The sequence below is a fragment of the Bufo gargarizans genome, chromosome 2 (assembly GCF_014858855.1).
Source record: "Bufo gargarizans isolate SCDJY-AF-19 chromosome 2, ASM1485885v1, whole genome shotgun sequence".
NCBI classification, from domain to species: Eukaryota; Metazoa; Chordata; class Amphibia; order Anura; family Bufonidae; genus Bufo; species Bufo gargarizans.
The window spans coordinates 632,379,825-632,396,573 of NC_058081.1; positions in this window are offsets into that span (position 1 = coordinate 632,379,825).

Here is a 16,749-nt window from a genome sequence, read left to right on the forward strand (position 1 = left end):
CGGAGGGGCATGGTGAGTTCATGTATGATTTAATTTTTTTTCACAAGTTAGCGGAAAGTGACACTTTCTGAGGAAAAACATATAAATAAATAAAGTTTCAATTTCTGCTAACTTCTGGCAAAAAAAATAAAAAATCTCCCACAGACTCACTATGCCCCTCAGTGAATACCTTGGGGTGTCTACTTTCCGAAATGGGGTCATTTGTGGGGTGTGTTTACTGTTCTGGCATTTTGGGCGGGGCTAAATTGTGAGCAACCCTGTAAAGCCTAAAAGTGTCACACGTGGTATCGCCGTACTCAGAAGAAGTAGGGCAATGTGTTTTGGGGTCTATTTTTACATATACCCATGCTGGGTGAGAGAAATATCTCTGTAAATTGACAACTTTGTATAAAATTAAAAAAAGTTGTCATTTACAGAGATATTTCTCACACACAGTATGGGTACCTTTAGGATTTCACAGGGCATTTTTACGCATTTGGATTCCAAACTACTTTAGGGCCCCTAAAATGCCAGGGCAATATAAATACCCCACAAGTGACCCCATTTTGGAAAGAAGACCCCCCAAGGTATTCCGTGAGGGGCATGGCGAGCTTATAGAAGATTTTCATTTTTTTGGCACAAGTTAGCGGAAATTGTTATTTTTTTTCTTACAAAGTCTCATATTCCACTAACTTGTGACAAAAAATGAAATTCTACATGAACTCGCCATGCCCCTCACGGAATACCTTGGGGTGTCTTCTTTCCAAAATGGGGTCACTTGTGGGGTATTTATACTGCCCTGGCATTTTAGGGGCCCTAAAGCGTGAGAAGTATTTTGAATTCAAATGCGTAAAAATGCCCCTTTTTTTTACATTTTGGGCTAACTAAATTTAGGGGGTATTCCCCTGAGACTACCCAGGAAAAAGAGCACACCTGCCTAGTAAAAAGGAGTGCTTGCGAAGTAAAGCTGCGATCGCTAATAAAGATCCAAAAAGCTCAAAAGTGATCTTTATAGCACCGCAGTGTTTTTGCAGTGATCAGAAAAAAAATATTTCTGTCACTGCGGTGGGGCGGAATGAACGCAAGTGTGGACACAAGATCAGGCCTGATCGGGCGAACACTGCGTTTTTTGTAGAGCCTAAAGTGACCCTAATGTACTGATATAGATCTGATTGCGATCAGTCTTGATCACTTACAGATACTATATAGTACTAGTGCGGATTAGCGACAGCGATGACGCTAATCAGCGACTAATCAGTGACTGCGGTGGGCTGGGCGCTAACTACCTAACAAGAAGCTAAGTAACTGGCAGTGATAATGGACCCTTACAGGGGGGTGATCAATGACAGGGGGGTGCTCAAGTAGAACACTTTGGGATGCTCCGGTGCTCTATAGATTACCCAAGCACAATGGAAGTCAATGGGAGTACTCTAAAGAGGGGAGAGTACCGGGTCCCACTGAGGTCTATGCAGAAGATCGCTGTACAGTGGGAGAATACACAAGTGTGAGTCTGTGCTTAAGAGTCCCTACTCTGACTCCATATATAGCTATATCCATAAGGAGTCAGTGTATTTAAATTCTAATTTAGCCTCTATTTCTGCCACTATTTGAACTCACAACCTTCTACATTAGAGGAAAGAACCTTAACCACTCAGCTATAAAGCTGAATGATAAACTGTGTCAGAAAAACCTCATAGTAGTTTCTCATATAGAAAGTATTCCAATATAGCAGAAGTATCATTTTATATTTACTGTACCCAGCCCCTCGTAGACATGGGTCAAGTGACGCTGTCCTATTTAAACAGTTATCCTGCTGGCCACAGGTTGCCTGTCATTGGTCTTAATTAGAGTTGAGCGAACACCTGGATGTTCGGGTTCGAGAAGTTCGGCCGAACTTCCCGGAAATGTTCGGGTTCGGGATCCGAACCCGATCCGAAGTTCGTCCCGAACCTGAACCCCATTGAAGTCAATGGGGACCCAAACTTTTCGGCACTAAAAAGGCTGTAAAAAAGCCCAGGAAAGAGCTAGAGGGCTGCAAAAGGCAGCAACATGTAGGTAAATCCCCTGCAAACAAATGTGGATAGGGAAATGAATAAAAATAAAAATAAAATAAATAAAAATTAACCAATATCAATTGGAGAGAGGTCCCATAGCAGAGAATCTGGCTTCACGTCACCCACCACTGTAACAGTCCATTGTCAGATATTTAGTCCCAGGCACCCAGGCAGAGGAGAGAGGTCCCTTAACAGAGAATCTGGCTTCATGTCAGCAGAGAATCAGTCTTCATGTCATAGCAGAGAATCATGCTTCACGTCACCCAACACTGGAACAGTCCATTGTCAGATATTTAGGCCCCGGCACCCAGGCAGAGGAGAGAGGTCCCGTAACAGAGATTCTGGCTTCATGTCAGCAGAGAATCAGTCTGCATGTCATAGCAGAGAATCAGGCTTCACGTCACCCACCACTGTAACAGTCCATTGTCATATATTTAGGCCCAGGCACCCAGGCAGAGGAGAGAGGTCCCGTAACAGAGAATCTGTCTTCATGTCAGCAGAGAATTAGTCTGCATGTCATAGCAGAGAATCAGGCTTCACGTCAGCCACCACTGCAACAGTCCATTGGCATATATTTAGGCCCAGCACACAGGCAGAGGAGGGAGGTCCCGTAACAGAGAATCTGTCTTCATGTCAGCAGAGAATTAGTCTGCATGTTATAGCAGAGAATCAGGCTTCACGTCAGCCACCACTGCAACAGTCCATTGGCATATATTTAGGCCCAGCACACAGGCAGAGTAGAGAGGTCCCGTAACAGAGAATCTGTCTTCATGTCAGCAGAGAATCAGTCTGCATGTCATAGCAGAGAATCAGGCTTCACGTCAGCCACCACTGCAAAAGTCCATTGGCATATATTTAGGCCCAGCACACAGGCAGAGGAGAGAGGTCCCGTAACAGAGAATCTGTCTTCATGTCAGCAGAGAATCAGTCTGCATGTCATAGCAGAGAATCAGGCTTCACGTCAGCCACCACTGCAACAGTCCATTGGCATATATTTAGGCCCAGCACCCAGGCAGAGGAGAGAGGTCCCGTAACAGAGAATCTGGCTTCATGTCAGCAGAGAATCAGTCTGCATGTCATAGCAGAGAATCAGGCTTCACGTCAGCCACCACTGCAACAGTCCATTGGCATATATTTAGGCCCAGCACACAGGCAGAGGAGAGAGGTCCCGTAACAGAGAATCTGTCTTCATGTCAGCAGAGAATCAGTCTGCATGTCATAGCAGAGAATCAGGCTTCACGTCAGCCACCACTGCAACAGTCCATTGGCATATATTTAGGCCCAGCACCCAGGCAGAGGAGAGAGGTCCCGTAACAGAGGATCTGGCTTCATGTCAGCAGAGAATCAGCCTGCATGTCATAGCAGAGAATCAGGCTTCACGTCAGCCACCACTGCAACAGTCCATTGGCATATATTTAGGCCCAGCACACAGGCAGAGGAGAGAGGTCCCGTAACAGAGAATCTGTCTTCATGTCAGCAGAGAATCAGTCTGCATGTCATAGCAGAGAATCAGGCTTCACGTCAGCCACCACTGCAACAGTCCATTGTCAGATATTTAGGCCCAGCACCCAGGCAGAGGAGAGAGGTCCCATAACAGAGGATCTGGCTTCATGTCAGCAGAGAATCAGTCTGCATGTCATAGCAGAGAATCAGGCTTCACGTCAGCCACCACTGCAACAGTCCATTGGCATATATTTAGGCCCAGCACACAGGCAGAGGAGGAGAGAGGTCCCGTAACAGAGAATCTGTCTTCATGTCAGCAGAGAATTAGTCTGCATGTTATAGCAGAGAATCAGGCTTCACGTCAGCCACCACTGCAACAGTTTATTGGCATATATTTAGGCCCAGCACACAGGCAGAGGAGAGAGGTCCCGTAACAGAGAATCTGTCTTAATGTCAGCAGAGAATCAGTCTGCATGTCATAGCAGAGAATCAGGCTTAACGTCAGCCACCACTGCAACAGTCCATTGGCATATATATTTAGGCCCAGCACCCAGGCAGAGGAGAGAGGTCCCGTAACAAAGACTCTGGCTTCATGTCAGCAGAGAATCAGTCTGCATGTCATAGCAGAGAATCAGGCTTCACGTCAGCCACCACAGCAACAGTCCATTGTCAGATATTTAGGCCCAGCACCCAGGCAGAGGAGAGAGGTCCCATAACAGAGAATCTGGCTTCATGTCAGCAGAGAATCAGTCTGCATGTCATAGCAGAGAATCAGGCTTCACGTCAGCCACCACTGCAACAGTCCATTGGCATATATTTAGGCCCAGCACACAGGCAGAGGAGAGAGGTCCCGTAAAAGAGAATCTGTCTTCATGTCAGCAGAGAATCAGTCTGCATGTCATAGCAGAGAATCAGGCTTCACGTCAGCCACCACTGCAACAGTCCATTGTCAGATATTTAGTCCCAGGCACCCAGGCAGAGGAGAGAGGTCCCGTAACAGAGAATCTGGCTTCATGTCAGCAGAGAATCATTCTTCATGTCATAGCAGAGAATCATGCTTCTCGTCACCCAACACTGCAACAGTCCATTGGCATATATTTAGGCCCAGCACCCAGGCAGAGGAGAGAAGTCCCGGAACAGAGGATCTGGCTTCATGTCAGCAGAGAATCAGTCTGCATGTCATAGCAGAGAATCAGGCTTCACGTCAGCCACCACTGCAACAGTCCATTGTCATATATTTAGGCCCAGCACACAGGCAGAGGAGAGAGGTCCCGTAACAGAGGATCTGGCTTCATGTCAGCAGAGAATCAGCCTGCATGTCATAGCAGAGAATCAGGCTTCACGTCAGCCACCACTGCAACAGTCCATTGGCATATATTTAGGCCCAGCACACAGGCAGAGGAGAGAGGTCCCGTAACAGAGGATCTGGCTTCATGTCAGCAGAGAATCAGTCTGCATGTCATAGCAGAGAATCAGGCTTCACGTCAGCCACCACTGCAACAGTCCATTGTCAGATATTTAGGCCCAGCACCCAGGCAGAGGAGAGAGGTCCCGTAACAGTGAATCTGGCTTCATGTCAGCAGAGAATCATTCTGCATGTCATAGCAGAGAATCAGGCTTCACGTCAGCCACCACTGCAACAGTCCATTGGCATATATTTAGGCCCAGCACACAGGCAGAGGAGAGAGGTCCCGTAACACAGAATCTGTCTTCATGTCAGCAGAGAATCAGTCTGCATGTCATAGCAGAGAATCAGGCTTCACGTCAGCCACCACTGCAAAAGTCCATAGTCAGATATTTAGGCCCAGCACCCAGGCAGAGTAGAGAGGTCCCGTAACAGAGGATCTGGCTTCATGTCAGCAGAGAATCAGTCTGCATGTCATAGCAGAGAATCAGGCTTCACGTCAGCCACCACTGCAACAGTCCATTGGCATATATTTAGGCCCAGCACCCAGGCAGAGGAGAGAGGTCTCGTAACAGAGACTCTGGCTTCATGTCAGCAGAGAATCAGTCTGCATGTCATAGCAGAGAATCAGGCTTCACGTCACCCAACATTGGAACAGTCCATTGGCATATATTTAGGCCCCGGCACCCAGACAGAGGAGAGGTTCATTCAACTTTGGGTAGCCTCGCAATATAATGGTAAAATGAAAATAAAAATAGGATTGAATGAGGAAGTGCCCTGGAGTACAATAATATATGGTTATGGGGAGGTAGTTAATGTCTAATCTGCACAAGGGATGGACAGGTCCTGTGGGATCCATGCCTGGTTCATTTTTATGAACGTCAGCTTGTCCACATTTGCTGTAGACAGACGGCTGCGTTTGTCTGTAATGACGCCCCCTGCCGTGCTGAATACACGTTCAGACAAAACGCTGGCCACCGGGCAGGCCAGCACCTCCAAGGCATAAAAGGCTAGCTCTGGCCACGTGGACAATTTAGAGACCCAGAAGTTGAATGGGGCCGAACCATCAGTCAGTACGTGGAGGGGTGTGCACATGTACTGTTCCACCATGTTAGTGAAATGTTGCCTCGTGCTAACACGTTGCGTATCAGGTGGTGGTGCAGTTAGCTGTGGCGTGTTGACAAAACTTTTCCACATCTCTGCCATGCTAACCCTGCCCTCAGAGGAGATGGCCGTGACACAGCTGCCTTGGCGACCTCTTGCTCCTCCTCTGCCTTGGCCTTGGGCTTCCACTTGTTCCCCTGTGACATTTGGGAATGCTCTCAGTAGCGCGTCTACCAACGTGCGCTTGTACTCGCGCATCTTCCTATCACGCTCCAGTGCAGAAAGTAAGGTGGGCACATTGTCTTTGTACCGTGGATCCAGCAGGGTGGCAACCCACTAGTCCGTACACGTTAAAATGTGGGCAAGTCTGCTGTCGTTGCGCAGGCACTGCAGCATGTAGTCGCTCATGTGTGCCAGGCTGCCCAGGGGAAAGGACAAGCTGTCCTCTGTGGGAGGCGTATCGTCATCGTCCTGCCTTTCACCCCAGCCACGCACCAGTGATGGGCCCGAGCTGCGTTGGGTGACACCCCGCTGTGACCATGCTTCATCCTCATCCTCATCCTCATCCTCCTCCACCTCATCCTCGTCCTCCTCGTCCTCCAGTAGTGGGCCCTGGCTGGCCACATTTGTACCTGGCCTCTGCTGTTGCAAAAAACCTTCCTCTGAGTCACTTCGAAGAGACTGGCCTGAAAGTGCTAAAAATGACCCCTCTTCCTCCTCCTCCTCCTCCTGGGCGTGCTGCAGCTGAAACTCCACTATTGCCTGCTGCTGCTCGCACAGTCTGTCCAGCATGTGCAAGGTCGCATATGAGGCGGTGAGCGGGAAGGCCGAAGTTACGCTGTAGCGCAGACAGGCGAGCAGCGGCAGGATGTGAACGCCGGAAGCGCGAACAGACGGCCCGCACTTTATGCAGCAGCTCTGACATGTCGGGGTAGTTGTGAATGAACTTCTGCACCACCAAATTCAGCACATGCGCCAAGCAAGGGATGTGCGTCAAACCGGCTAGTCCCAGAGCTGCAACGAGATTTCGCCCAATATCACACACCACCAGGCCGGGCTTGAGGCTCACCGGCAGCAACCACTCGTCGGTCTGTTGTTCTATACCGCGCCACAACTCCTGTGCGGTGTGGGGCCTGTCCCCCAAACATATGAGTTTCAGAATGGCTTGCTGACGTTTACCCCGGGCTGTGCTGAAGTTGGTGGTGAAGGTGTGTGGCAGACTGGATGAGCAGGTGGAAGAAGAGGAGGAGGAAGTTGAATAGGAGGAGGTGGCAACAGGAGGCAAAGAATGTTGCCCTGCGATCCTTGGCGGCGGAAGGACATGCGCCAAACAGCTCTCCGCCTGGGGCCCAGCTGCCACTACATTTACCCAGTGTGCAGTTAGGGAGATATAGCGTCTCTGGCCGTGCTTACTGGTCCACGTATCTGTGTTTAGGTGGACCTTGCCACAGATGGCGTTGCGCAGTGCACACTTGATTTTATCGGATACTTGGTTGTGCAGGGAAGGCATGGCTCTCTTGGAGAAGTAGTGCCGGCTAGGAACAACATACTGTGGGACAGCAAGCGACATGAGCTGTTTGAAGCTGTCTGTGTCCACCAGCCTAAATGACAGCATTTCATAGGCCAGTAGTTTAGAAATGCTGGCATTCAGGGCCAGGGATCGAGGGTGGCTAGGTGGGAATTTACGCTTTCTCTCAAATGTTTGTGAGATGGAGAGCTGAACGCTGCCGTGTGACATGGTTGAGATGCTTGGTGACGGAGGTGGTGGTGGTGTTGGTGGTACATCCCCTGTTTGCTGGGCGGCAGGTGCCAACGTTCCTCCAGAGGCGGAGGAAGAGGCCGAGGCAGCGGCAGCAGCAGAAGAGGCCGAGGCGGCAGCAGCAGAAGAGGTAGCAGGGGGAGCCTGAGTGACTTCCTTGTTTTTAAGGTGTTTACTCCACTGCAGTTCATGCTTTGCATGCAGGTGCCTGGTCATGCAGGTTGTGCTAAGGTTCAGAACGTTAATGCCTCGCTTCAGGCTCTGATGGCACAGCATGCAAACCACTCGGGTCTTGTCGTCAGCACATTGTTTGAAAAAGTGCCATGTCAGGGAACTCCTTGAAGCTGCCTTTGGGGTGCTCGGTCCCAGATGGCGGCAGTCAGTAGCAGGCGGAGTCTCTTGGCGGCGGGTGTTCTGCTTTTGCCCACTGCTCCCTCTTTTGCTACGCTGTTGGCTCGGTCTCACCACTGCCTCTTCCTCCGAACTGTGAAAGTCAGTGGCACGACCTTCATTCCATGTGGGGTCTAGGACCTCATCGTCCCCTGCATCGTCTTCCACCCAGTCTTGATTCCTAACCTCCTGTTCAGTCTGCACACTGCAGAAAGACGCAGCAGTTGGCACCTGTGTTTCGTCATCATCAGAGACATGCTGAGGTGGTATTCCCATGTCCTCATCATCAGGAAACATAAGTGGTTGTGCGTCAGTGCATTCTATGTCTTCCACCGCTGGGGAAGGGCTGGGTGGATGCCCTTGGGAAACCCTGCCAGCGGAGTCTTCAACCAGTTTCCCTGGTATGCATGGGGGTGATGTGACAGACTGATGGGCTTGGTTTTCCGGCGCCATCTGTGCGCTTTCTGCAGAAGACTGGGTGGGAGATAATGTGAACGTGCTGGATCCACTGTCGGCCACCCAATTGACTAATGCCTGTACCTGCTCAGGCCTTACCATCCTTAGAACGGCATTGGGCCCCACCAAATATCGCTGTAAATTATGGCGGCTACTGGGACCTGTGGCAGAACGGCCACGTGTGGCCGTGTGGCTGTGGCAGAACGGCCACGTCCTCTCCCAGCACCAGAGGGTCCACTAACACCACCACGACCATGTCCGCGTCCGCGTCCTTTACTAGATGTTTTCCTCATTGTTATCGTTCACCACAACAACAAAAATATTATTTGACCCAATGTATTGAATTCAAATTCAGGCCTTTTTTTACCGACACCTAACACTATCTGGCTATCTATTTAGGTACCGTATTACACTAATACAGGCACAGCAGTAACCACAGATTTAGCTGACTATAAATTTGAGGCCAATTATTTAGGCGCTTGGTGACAGGTTTAGGTTTACTGACAGAATTAGACTTGGAAATGCACAGTAGCGTGTGTGTGAAGTTATTTAGAATGACCCTATGTGCACCTTGAATATTATATACTCTTTTAGGGATAGATTTCAAATAGCTCTGATACAGCAGAAACCACTAAATTAGGAAATTGCTAAATTGGGAATTGTATTTCAACCCAGAACAAAAACTGTGCTTTGACGGACATTAAATAACTAGCCCAGCCACAACAGTACAGCAGTAACGACAGATTTAGCAGGATATAAATTTGAGGCCTAGTATTTAGGCGCTGGGTGACAGGTATAGATTTACTGACAGAATTAGACTTGGAAATGCACAGTAGCGTGTGTGTGAAGTTATTCTGAATGACCCTATGTGCACCTTGAATATTATATACCCTTTTAGGGATAGATTTCAAATAGCTCTGATACAGCAGAAACCACTAAATTAGGAAATTGCTAAATTGGGAATTGTATTTCAACCCAGAACAAAAAATGTGCTTTGACGGACATTAAATAACTAGCCCAGCCACAACAGTACAGCAGTAACGACAGATTTAGCAGGATATAAATTTGAGGCCTAGTATTTAGGCGCTGGGTGACAGGTATAGATTTACTGACAGAATTAGACTTGGAAATGCACAGTAGCGTGTGTGTGAAGTTATTCAGAATGACCTTATGTGCACCTTGAATATTATATACCCTTTTAGGGATAGATTTCAAATAGCTCTGATACAGCAGAAACCACTAAATTAGGAAATTGCTAAATTGGCAATTGTATTTCAACCCAGAAAAAAAAATGTGCTTTGACGGACACTAAATAACTTGACCAGCCACAACAGTACAGCAGTAATGACAGATTTAGCAAGATATAAATTTGAGGCCTAGTATTTAGGCGCTGGGTGACAGGTATAGATTTACTGACAGAATTAGACTTGGAAATGCACAGTAGCGTGTGTGTGAAGTTATTCAGAATGACCCTATGTGCACCTTGAATATTATATACCCTTTTAGGGATAGATTTCAAATAGCTCTGATACAGCAGAAACCACTAAATTAGGAAATTGCTAAATTGGGAATTGTATTTCAACCCAGAACAAAAAATGTGCTTTGACGGACACTAAATAACTTGACCAGCCACACCAGTAACGACAGATTTAGCTGGATATAAACTTGAGGCCTAGTATTTAGGCGCTGGGTGACAGGTATACGTTTACTGACAGAATTAGACTGGGATATTGCCAAAAAATAACCACACTATTGATGGTTAAATGCACTTGGTGTGACAGCTTGACCAACCACACTACTGAGGGTTAAATGCACTTGGTGACAGGCGCAGCTTGCCCCTGATGTAGTATATGGCCAAAAAATAAACAGACTATTGCTGGTTAAATGCACTTGGTGTGATAGCTTCACCCTGATGTAGGATTTAGCCCAAAAACAACCACACCCTTGAGGGTTAAATGCACTTGGTCACAGGCGCAGCTTGCCCCTGATGTAGTATATGGCCAAAAAATAAACAGACTATTGCTGGTTAAATGCACTTGGTGTGACAGCTTCACCCTGATGTAGGCTTTAGCCATAAAAACAACCACACCATTGAGGGTTAAATGCACTTGGTGACAGGCGCAGCTTGCCCCTGATGTAGTATATGGCCAAAAAATAAACAGACTATTGCTGGTTAAATGCACTTGGTGTGACAGCTTCACCCTGATGTAGGCTTTAGCCAAAAAATAACCACACTATTGATGGTTAAATGCACTTGGTGTGACAGCTTGACCAACCACACTACTGAGGGTTAAATGCACTTGGTGACAGGCGCAGCTTGCCCCTGATGTAGTATATGGCCAAAAAATAAACAGACTATTGCTGGTTAAATGCACTTGGTGTGACAGCTTCACCCTGATGTAGGATTTAGCCCAAAAACAACCACACCCTTGAGGGTTAAATGCACTTGGTCACAGGCGCAGCTTGCCCCTGATGTAGTATATGGCCAAAAAATAAACAGACTATTGCTGGTTAAATGCACTTGGTGTGACAGCTTCACTCTGATGTAGGCTTTAGCCATAAAAACAACCACACCATTGAGGGTTAAATGCACTTGGTGACAGGCGCAGCTTGCCCCTGATGTAGTATATGGCCAAAAAATAAACAGACTATTGCTGGTTAAATGCACTTGGTGTGACAGCTTCACCCTGATGTAGGCTTTAGCCAAAAAACAACCACACCATTGAGGGTTAAATGCACTTGGTCGCAGCTTGTGCTGGCGCACCACAAGACACAAGATGGCCGCCGATCACCCCAGAAAAAAGTGACTGACAAACGGTCTGGGCAGCCTAAAAACAGTGAGCAATTGAGTATCAGCAGCTCAATGATCCACAGCTGCAGATCGATTAATTAATCAAGTCTTTTGGAGGAGTTAATCAGCCTAATCTCGCCCTACTGTCGCAGCCGCAACCTCTCCCTACGCTAATCAGAGCAGAGTGACGGGCGGCGCTATGTGACTCCAGCTTAAATAGAGGCTGGGTCACATGGTGCTCTGGCCAATCACAGCCATGCCAATAGTAGGCATGGCTGTGATGGCCTCTTGGGGCAAGTAGTATGACGCTTGTTGATTGGCTGCTTTGCAGCCTTTCAAAAAGCGTCAAGAAAGCGACGAACACCGAACCCGAACCCAGACTTTTACGAAAATGTCCGAGTTCGGGTCCGTGTCACGGACACCCCAAAATTCGGTACGAACCCAAACTATACAGTTCGAGTTCGCTCATCCCTAGTCTTAATACCTCACTAGCGTAGTCTGCCTGTGTGACTTTGTTTGACTTCGGCTTGTATTTAACCTTGACCTGGTGTTATCCCTTGTACTGAGGCGATCTCTTGGCTCCTGACCTCGGCTTGTATTGACTTCGATTTTGTATTAACCCTTTGTGCCTGTGTTACCTCCGGGCTCTTGAACTCGGTTTCCAGTTGTTCCTGTTGTGGTACTTTCCCAACGCTTCTGTTTGTTCTGTCTTTGTCTTCTGTTTGCTTCACTTGTTATTTCCTTCCTTTAGGCCCCTGCATGTACATAAGCTAGGGACTGCCGCCCAGTTGTATCCAGTCGGTTAGGACGGACCATGCTAGTTGGTAGGGATAGTGGAGTAGGTGGAGTTTAAGGCTGCACTTATCTGTACCTTTTCGTGACAATGGCTGTAACACCTCTCCAAAGGGAGTTTAACCCCACCTAACAGCTTCCGTCACGTAATCAAAACCCCATCTCCATAACTGAAGCACATGTTACCAGTATTTATTGTCAGAGAATTCTCATACAATCCATTCTATTTGAGCCAGTCTGGTGAGTAGCAAAAAGTCCAGTTGCTCTGACTTATTACTATTGATATACCATGATCTGGGTGAATGAGAACCTTGATAGACACATTGCTTATCCTTATCCTGGCTATCCTGATTGGCAAAGTGGTCTAGCTATCATTTAGCAGCAAGTTGGTCAGCGAGTCACACTGGTACCTTGCAGTTCTGGGGTCCTAGGTTAAAATCTGATGAAGGACAAAATCTGCATGAGGTATCACTTTCTGTTTTAAAAGCAAAGAAATAGAAATATGAAAATTGCAATTTTTTCAAAATATTTGGCAAATTTAGGATTTTTTCATAAATAAAGGTGAAATTTATTTACTCAAATTTATGACTAGCATGAAGTACAATGTGTCACGAGAAAACAATCTCTGAATGGCTTGGGTAAGTAAAAATGTTATTACCACATAAAGTGAGATATGTCAGATTTGCAAAATTAGGCCTGGTCAGGAAGGGGGCAAATGGCCCAGATGTGAAGTGGTTAAATGGACTATGTCAGTGGTAAGAGCCACAATTATAGATCAAGACACTCTTGGTTCTCCATCTCCTCTTCTACCCGCTCAACTGGTCCCATTCCTCACACACCCATCAATTAGGTACCCTTCCCCAATCTGGAATAGATTCAAAGACTAGACATTAGAATCCTTTCTAGCTGACTTGGTGGAGCCTGAGGGTGTGTCCCAGCCCAAAGCATTAGCTTCCTACACCACCAACTTCCTAGATACAGCAGAAATCTTACCCTCCTGTAAGATGCTGGCACAGAGGAAGGTAAGAGTGGAAGATGACACCTGGTTTGAAAAGTTACTCACCTGAGATGGCCTCCCCAGCAAACTGATCTCCAAAGTAGAGGGACCCCAGCCTATGTCTTAAAATGGTCAGAAGAACTTAATAAATCCTTCTACGAGACAGAAATACTATGCATTTACCTTTGTTCTCATGACTTTTCCAGATGTTTGAGAATCCAGGAACAGTCATATAAAGTGATGACACACTGGTACAATACCCCTAAACAAATGTATCTAATATGTTTGCAGTCATCGGATCTGTGCTGGAGATGCAAGGATAGGGAGGGTACACTGAGTCACATATTTTTTTCTGCCCAAAGATTTGAAGTTACTGGGAAGCGGTAAAGACAGAGGTTAATTTTAGTACCTTAGCTAATATTAAGCAAACTCTGGGGTCAATCCTGTTGTGGCTCCCAAAATCAAACTTGGCGCCCAGCTAAGAATGATTTAGCCACTTGTCTATTACAAGCGGCAAGGTTATTGATTCCCTTCAAATGGCTTAGTAAAGAACCCCCCACAAGAGCAATGGGTAGATAAAGTAGATCTCATATGTCGCCTTGAAGTACTAGCGGGGTGGGAAAACAGGAATCACCAGAGATATATGAAACTTTGGGGACCCTAGAAACGATACCATGCATCAAGACCTAACAGGGTACCATAGACATTACACTACACCATTTTATCTAGGCAGCCCTATCTTGCAAGCATATAGATTCCACTTTGTCACTTTTGGTATACTAAGGCAGTTCAGGAGGAGTAATACCACTCTGTCCTTGTCATGGATCCAAATGGCTATTCAGTGGAGAATTGCTGGCCCGCGTAGACTCATTCCCTTCCCCCTTCCCCTATTTGACCCTTCGCTATTCCTCAACTTCCTTATCTCCTATTTATTATTTCAGTGTTTACATATCTTCTTGGCTTGTTCATATTATGTTCTACAAACTAAACTCTGTGATAATAGTTTGACTTTCACTCTTTATATATATATATAGAGAAAGAAAATGCTGACATCGCCTTAAAATGGGGTCAGATGCTTTACCTTTATTTGTATTTGTATACAGCTTGTATAACAATGTAACTTTGGCCAAATTGTGCCCAAAGTGTTAATATTTTGTGTGGCCACCATTATTTTCCAGCACAGCCTTGACTCTCTTGGGCATGGAGTTCACTAGAGCTTCACAGGTTGCCACTGGAACCCTCTTCCACTCCTCAATAACGACATCGGTGGAGCTGGTGGATGTTAGAGACCTTGTGCTCCTTCATCTTCCGCTTGAGGATGCCCTATAGATTCTCAATAGGGTTTTGGTCTGGAGACATGCTTGGCCAGTCCAGCACCTTTATGCTCAGTTTCTTTAGCAAAGCAGTGGTCATCTTGGAGGTGTGTTTGCGGTTGTTATCATGTTGGAATACTGCCCCGTTTCCGAAGGGAGAGAATCATACTCTTCTTCAGTATGTCACAGTACATTTGTGGTTCCCTCAATGAACTGTAGCTCCCCACAGCCAGCAGCACTCATGTAGCACCAAACCATGACACTCCCACCACCATGCTTGACTGTAGGCAAGACACACTTGTCTTTGTATTACTCACCTGATTGCCATCACACGCTTGACACCATCTGAACCAAATACGTTTATCTTGGTCTCATCAGACCACAGGACAAGGTTTCAGTAATCCGTGTCCATAGCCTGCTTGTATTCAGCAAACTGTTTTCGGGCTTTCTTGAGCATTATCTTTAGAAGAGGCTTCCTTCTGGGACGACAGCCATGCAGACCAATTTGATGCAGTGTGCTGCGTATTGTCTGAGCACTGACAGGCTGACCCCACACCCCTTTAAATGCTGCAGCAATGCTGGCAGTACGCTTACATCTATTTTGAAAAGACACCCACTGGATATAAAGATGATCACGTGCACTCAGCTTCTTTGGTCGACCGTGGCGAGGCTTGTTCTGAGTGGAACCTGTCTTGTTAAAATGCTGTATGGTCTTGACCACCGTGCTGCAGCTCAGTTTAAGGTATTGGTAATCTTCTTATAGCCTAGGCCAGTGTAACACTACAACTCCGAAGATGCACACTTGCTTGGATGTTCTCAGAACTCCAGAGAAATGAATGGAGCATGCTGGGAGTTGTAGTTTCACCACAGCTGGAGTGCTAGAGGTTAGCCATCACGGGCCTATTCCATTTTCATGTAGAGCAGAAATTCCTTTTTCCAAATCCTCAGAGAGTTCTTTGCCATGAAGGGCCATGTTAAACTTCCAGTGACCAGTATGAGATAGTGTGAGAGCGATAACACCAAATTTAACACTCCTGCTCTCCATTCTCACCTGAGACCATGTAACACTAATGAGATAAATTACACCAAGGAGGGAAAATGGCTAATTGGGCACAATTTAGCCATCTTCACTTAAGGGTGTACTCACTTTTGTTGCCAGACAATTAGACATTAATGGTTGTGTGTTGAATTATTTCGAGAGCACACCAAATTTACACTATTTCAAAATTTACACTGACAACCTTACATTGTGTCAAAGTGTCATATCTTCAGTGTTGTCCCAAAAAAAGATATAATAAAATATTTTCAAAAATGTGAGGGGTGCACTCATTTTTGGGAGATACTTGTATATGGTGGCTGGAGGTCACATGGCAGTTGGACCCAAGTTTCTTTAGTAATAAAAAAAACCTTTAAAAGGGTTGTTGAAGATAATTAAAAATGTTGGAAATCCCTCCACTAGCCTAAAATAAAAACAATGTTATACTCACCTTTCTCTCCAGTAAACATACATTAGTAGAAGGACCAAAGCAGCGCCACAGTGAACGGTGCTGGAGAAAAGGGTATAACATAATTTTTTATTTTAGCCTATAGGAGGGCTTGTCTGACAATTTAAATTATCTCAGAAAACCCTCTAATTAATATTATGCTTTCCTGCCTGACCCATCATGTAATAACTATACCCATTTTCTCACTTGCTTATTAAGTGCCTCATTTTGAAAATAAATAATTAGAATTTGTCCTTTGTTTCAACTCATATTAGTTTCCCATTTGCTTGCTGACTGCAATGAACACCTGGGATCAATCTATAAATACATTTAGCTTTACATTATATAAATCTAGCAAAATTTATACCTCATTAGATGTGTCTGCTTACTGAAACGGCAATAAAAGCTATAAAAAATTAAGCCAGTTCATCAAAAACATTCACCTCTAAGGAAAACATATTATCAAAAATAACTTGGCTTTACTTCGCTCTCTGTTCTAATTGTGATAAATGTGTATTGAGGGTAAATGAAATGACAGCAAAACACATTTATTAACCATTCATTCAAGCAATGTCTATAGTGAAGCATCTACAAGTTTATTAATCAAAAATGCTTCCAAGTTTGGCAAATCTGGCCATGACCCAACAGTTACAATGCAATGTACTTAAAGGGGCTTTTCATTTACACAAAACAATAAATAACACCAGCATGGAACCTTACTGTATTATATAAATCAGATGAGGAAGTTCTGAGTATATTTCGACCCCTTCAGTGTAACTGTG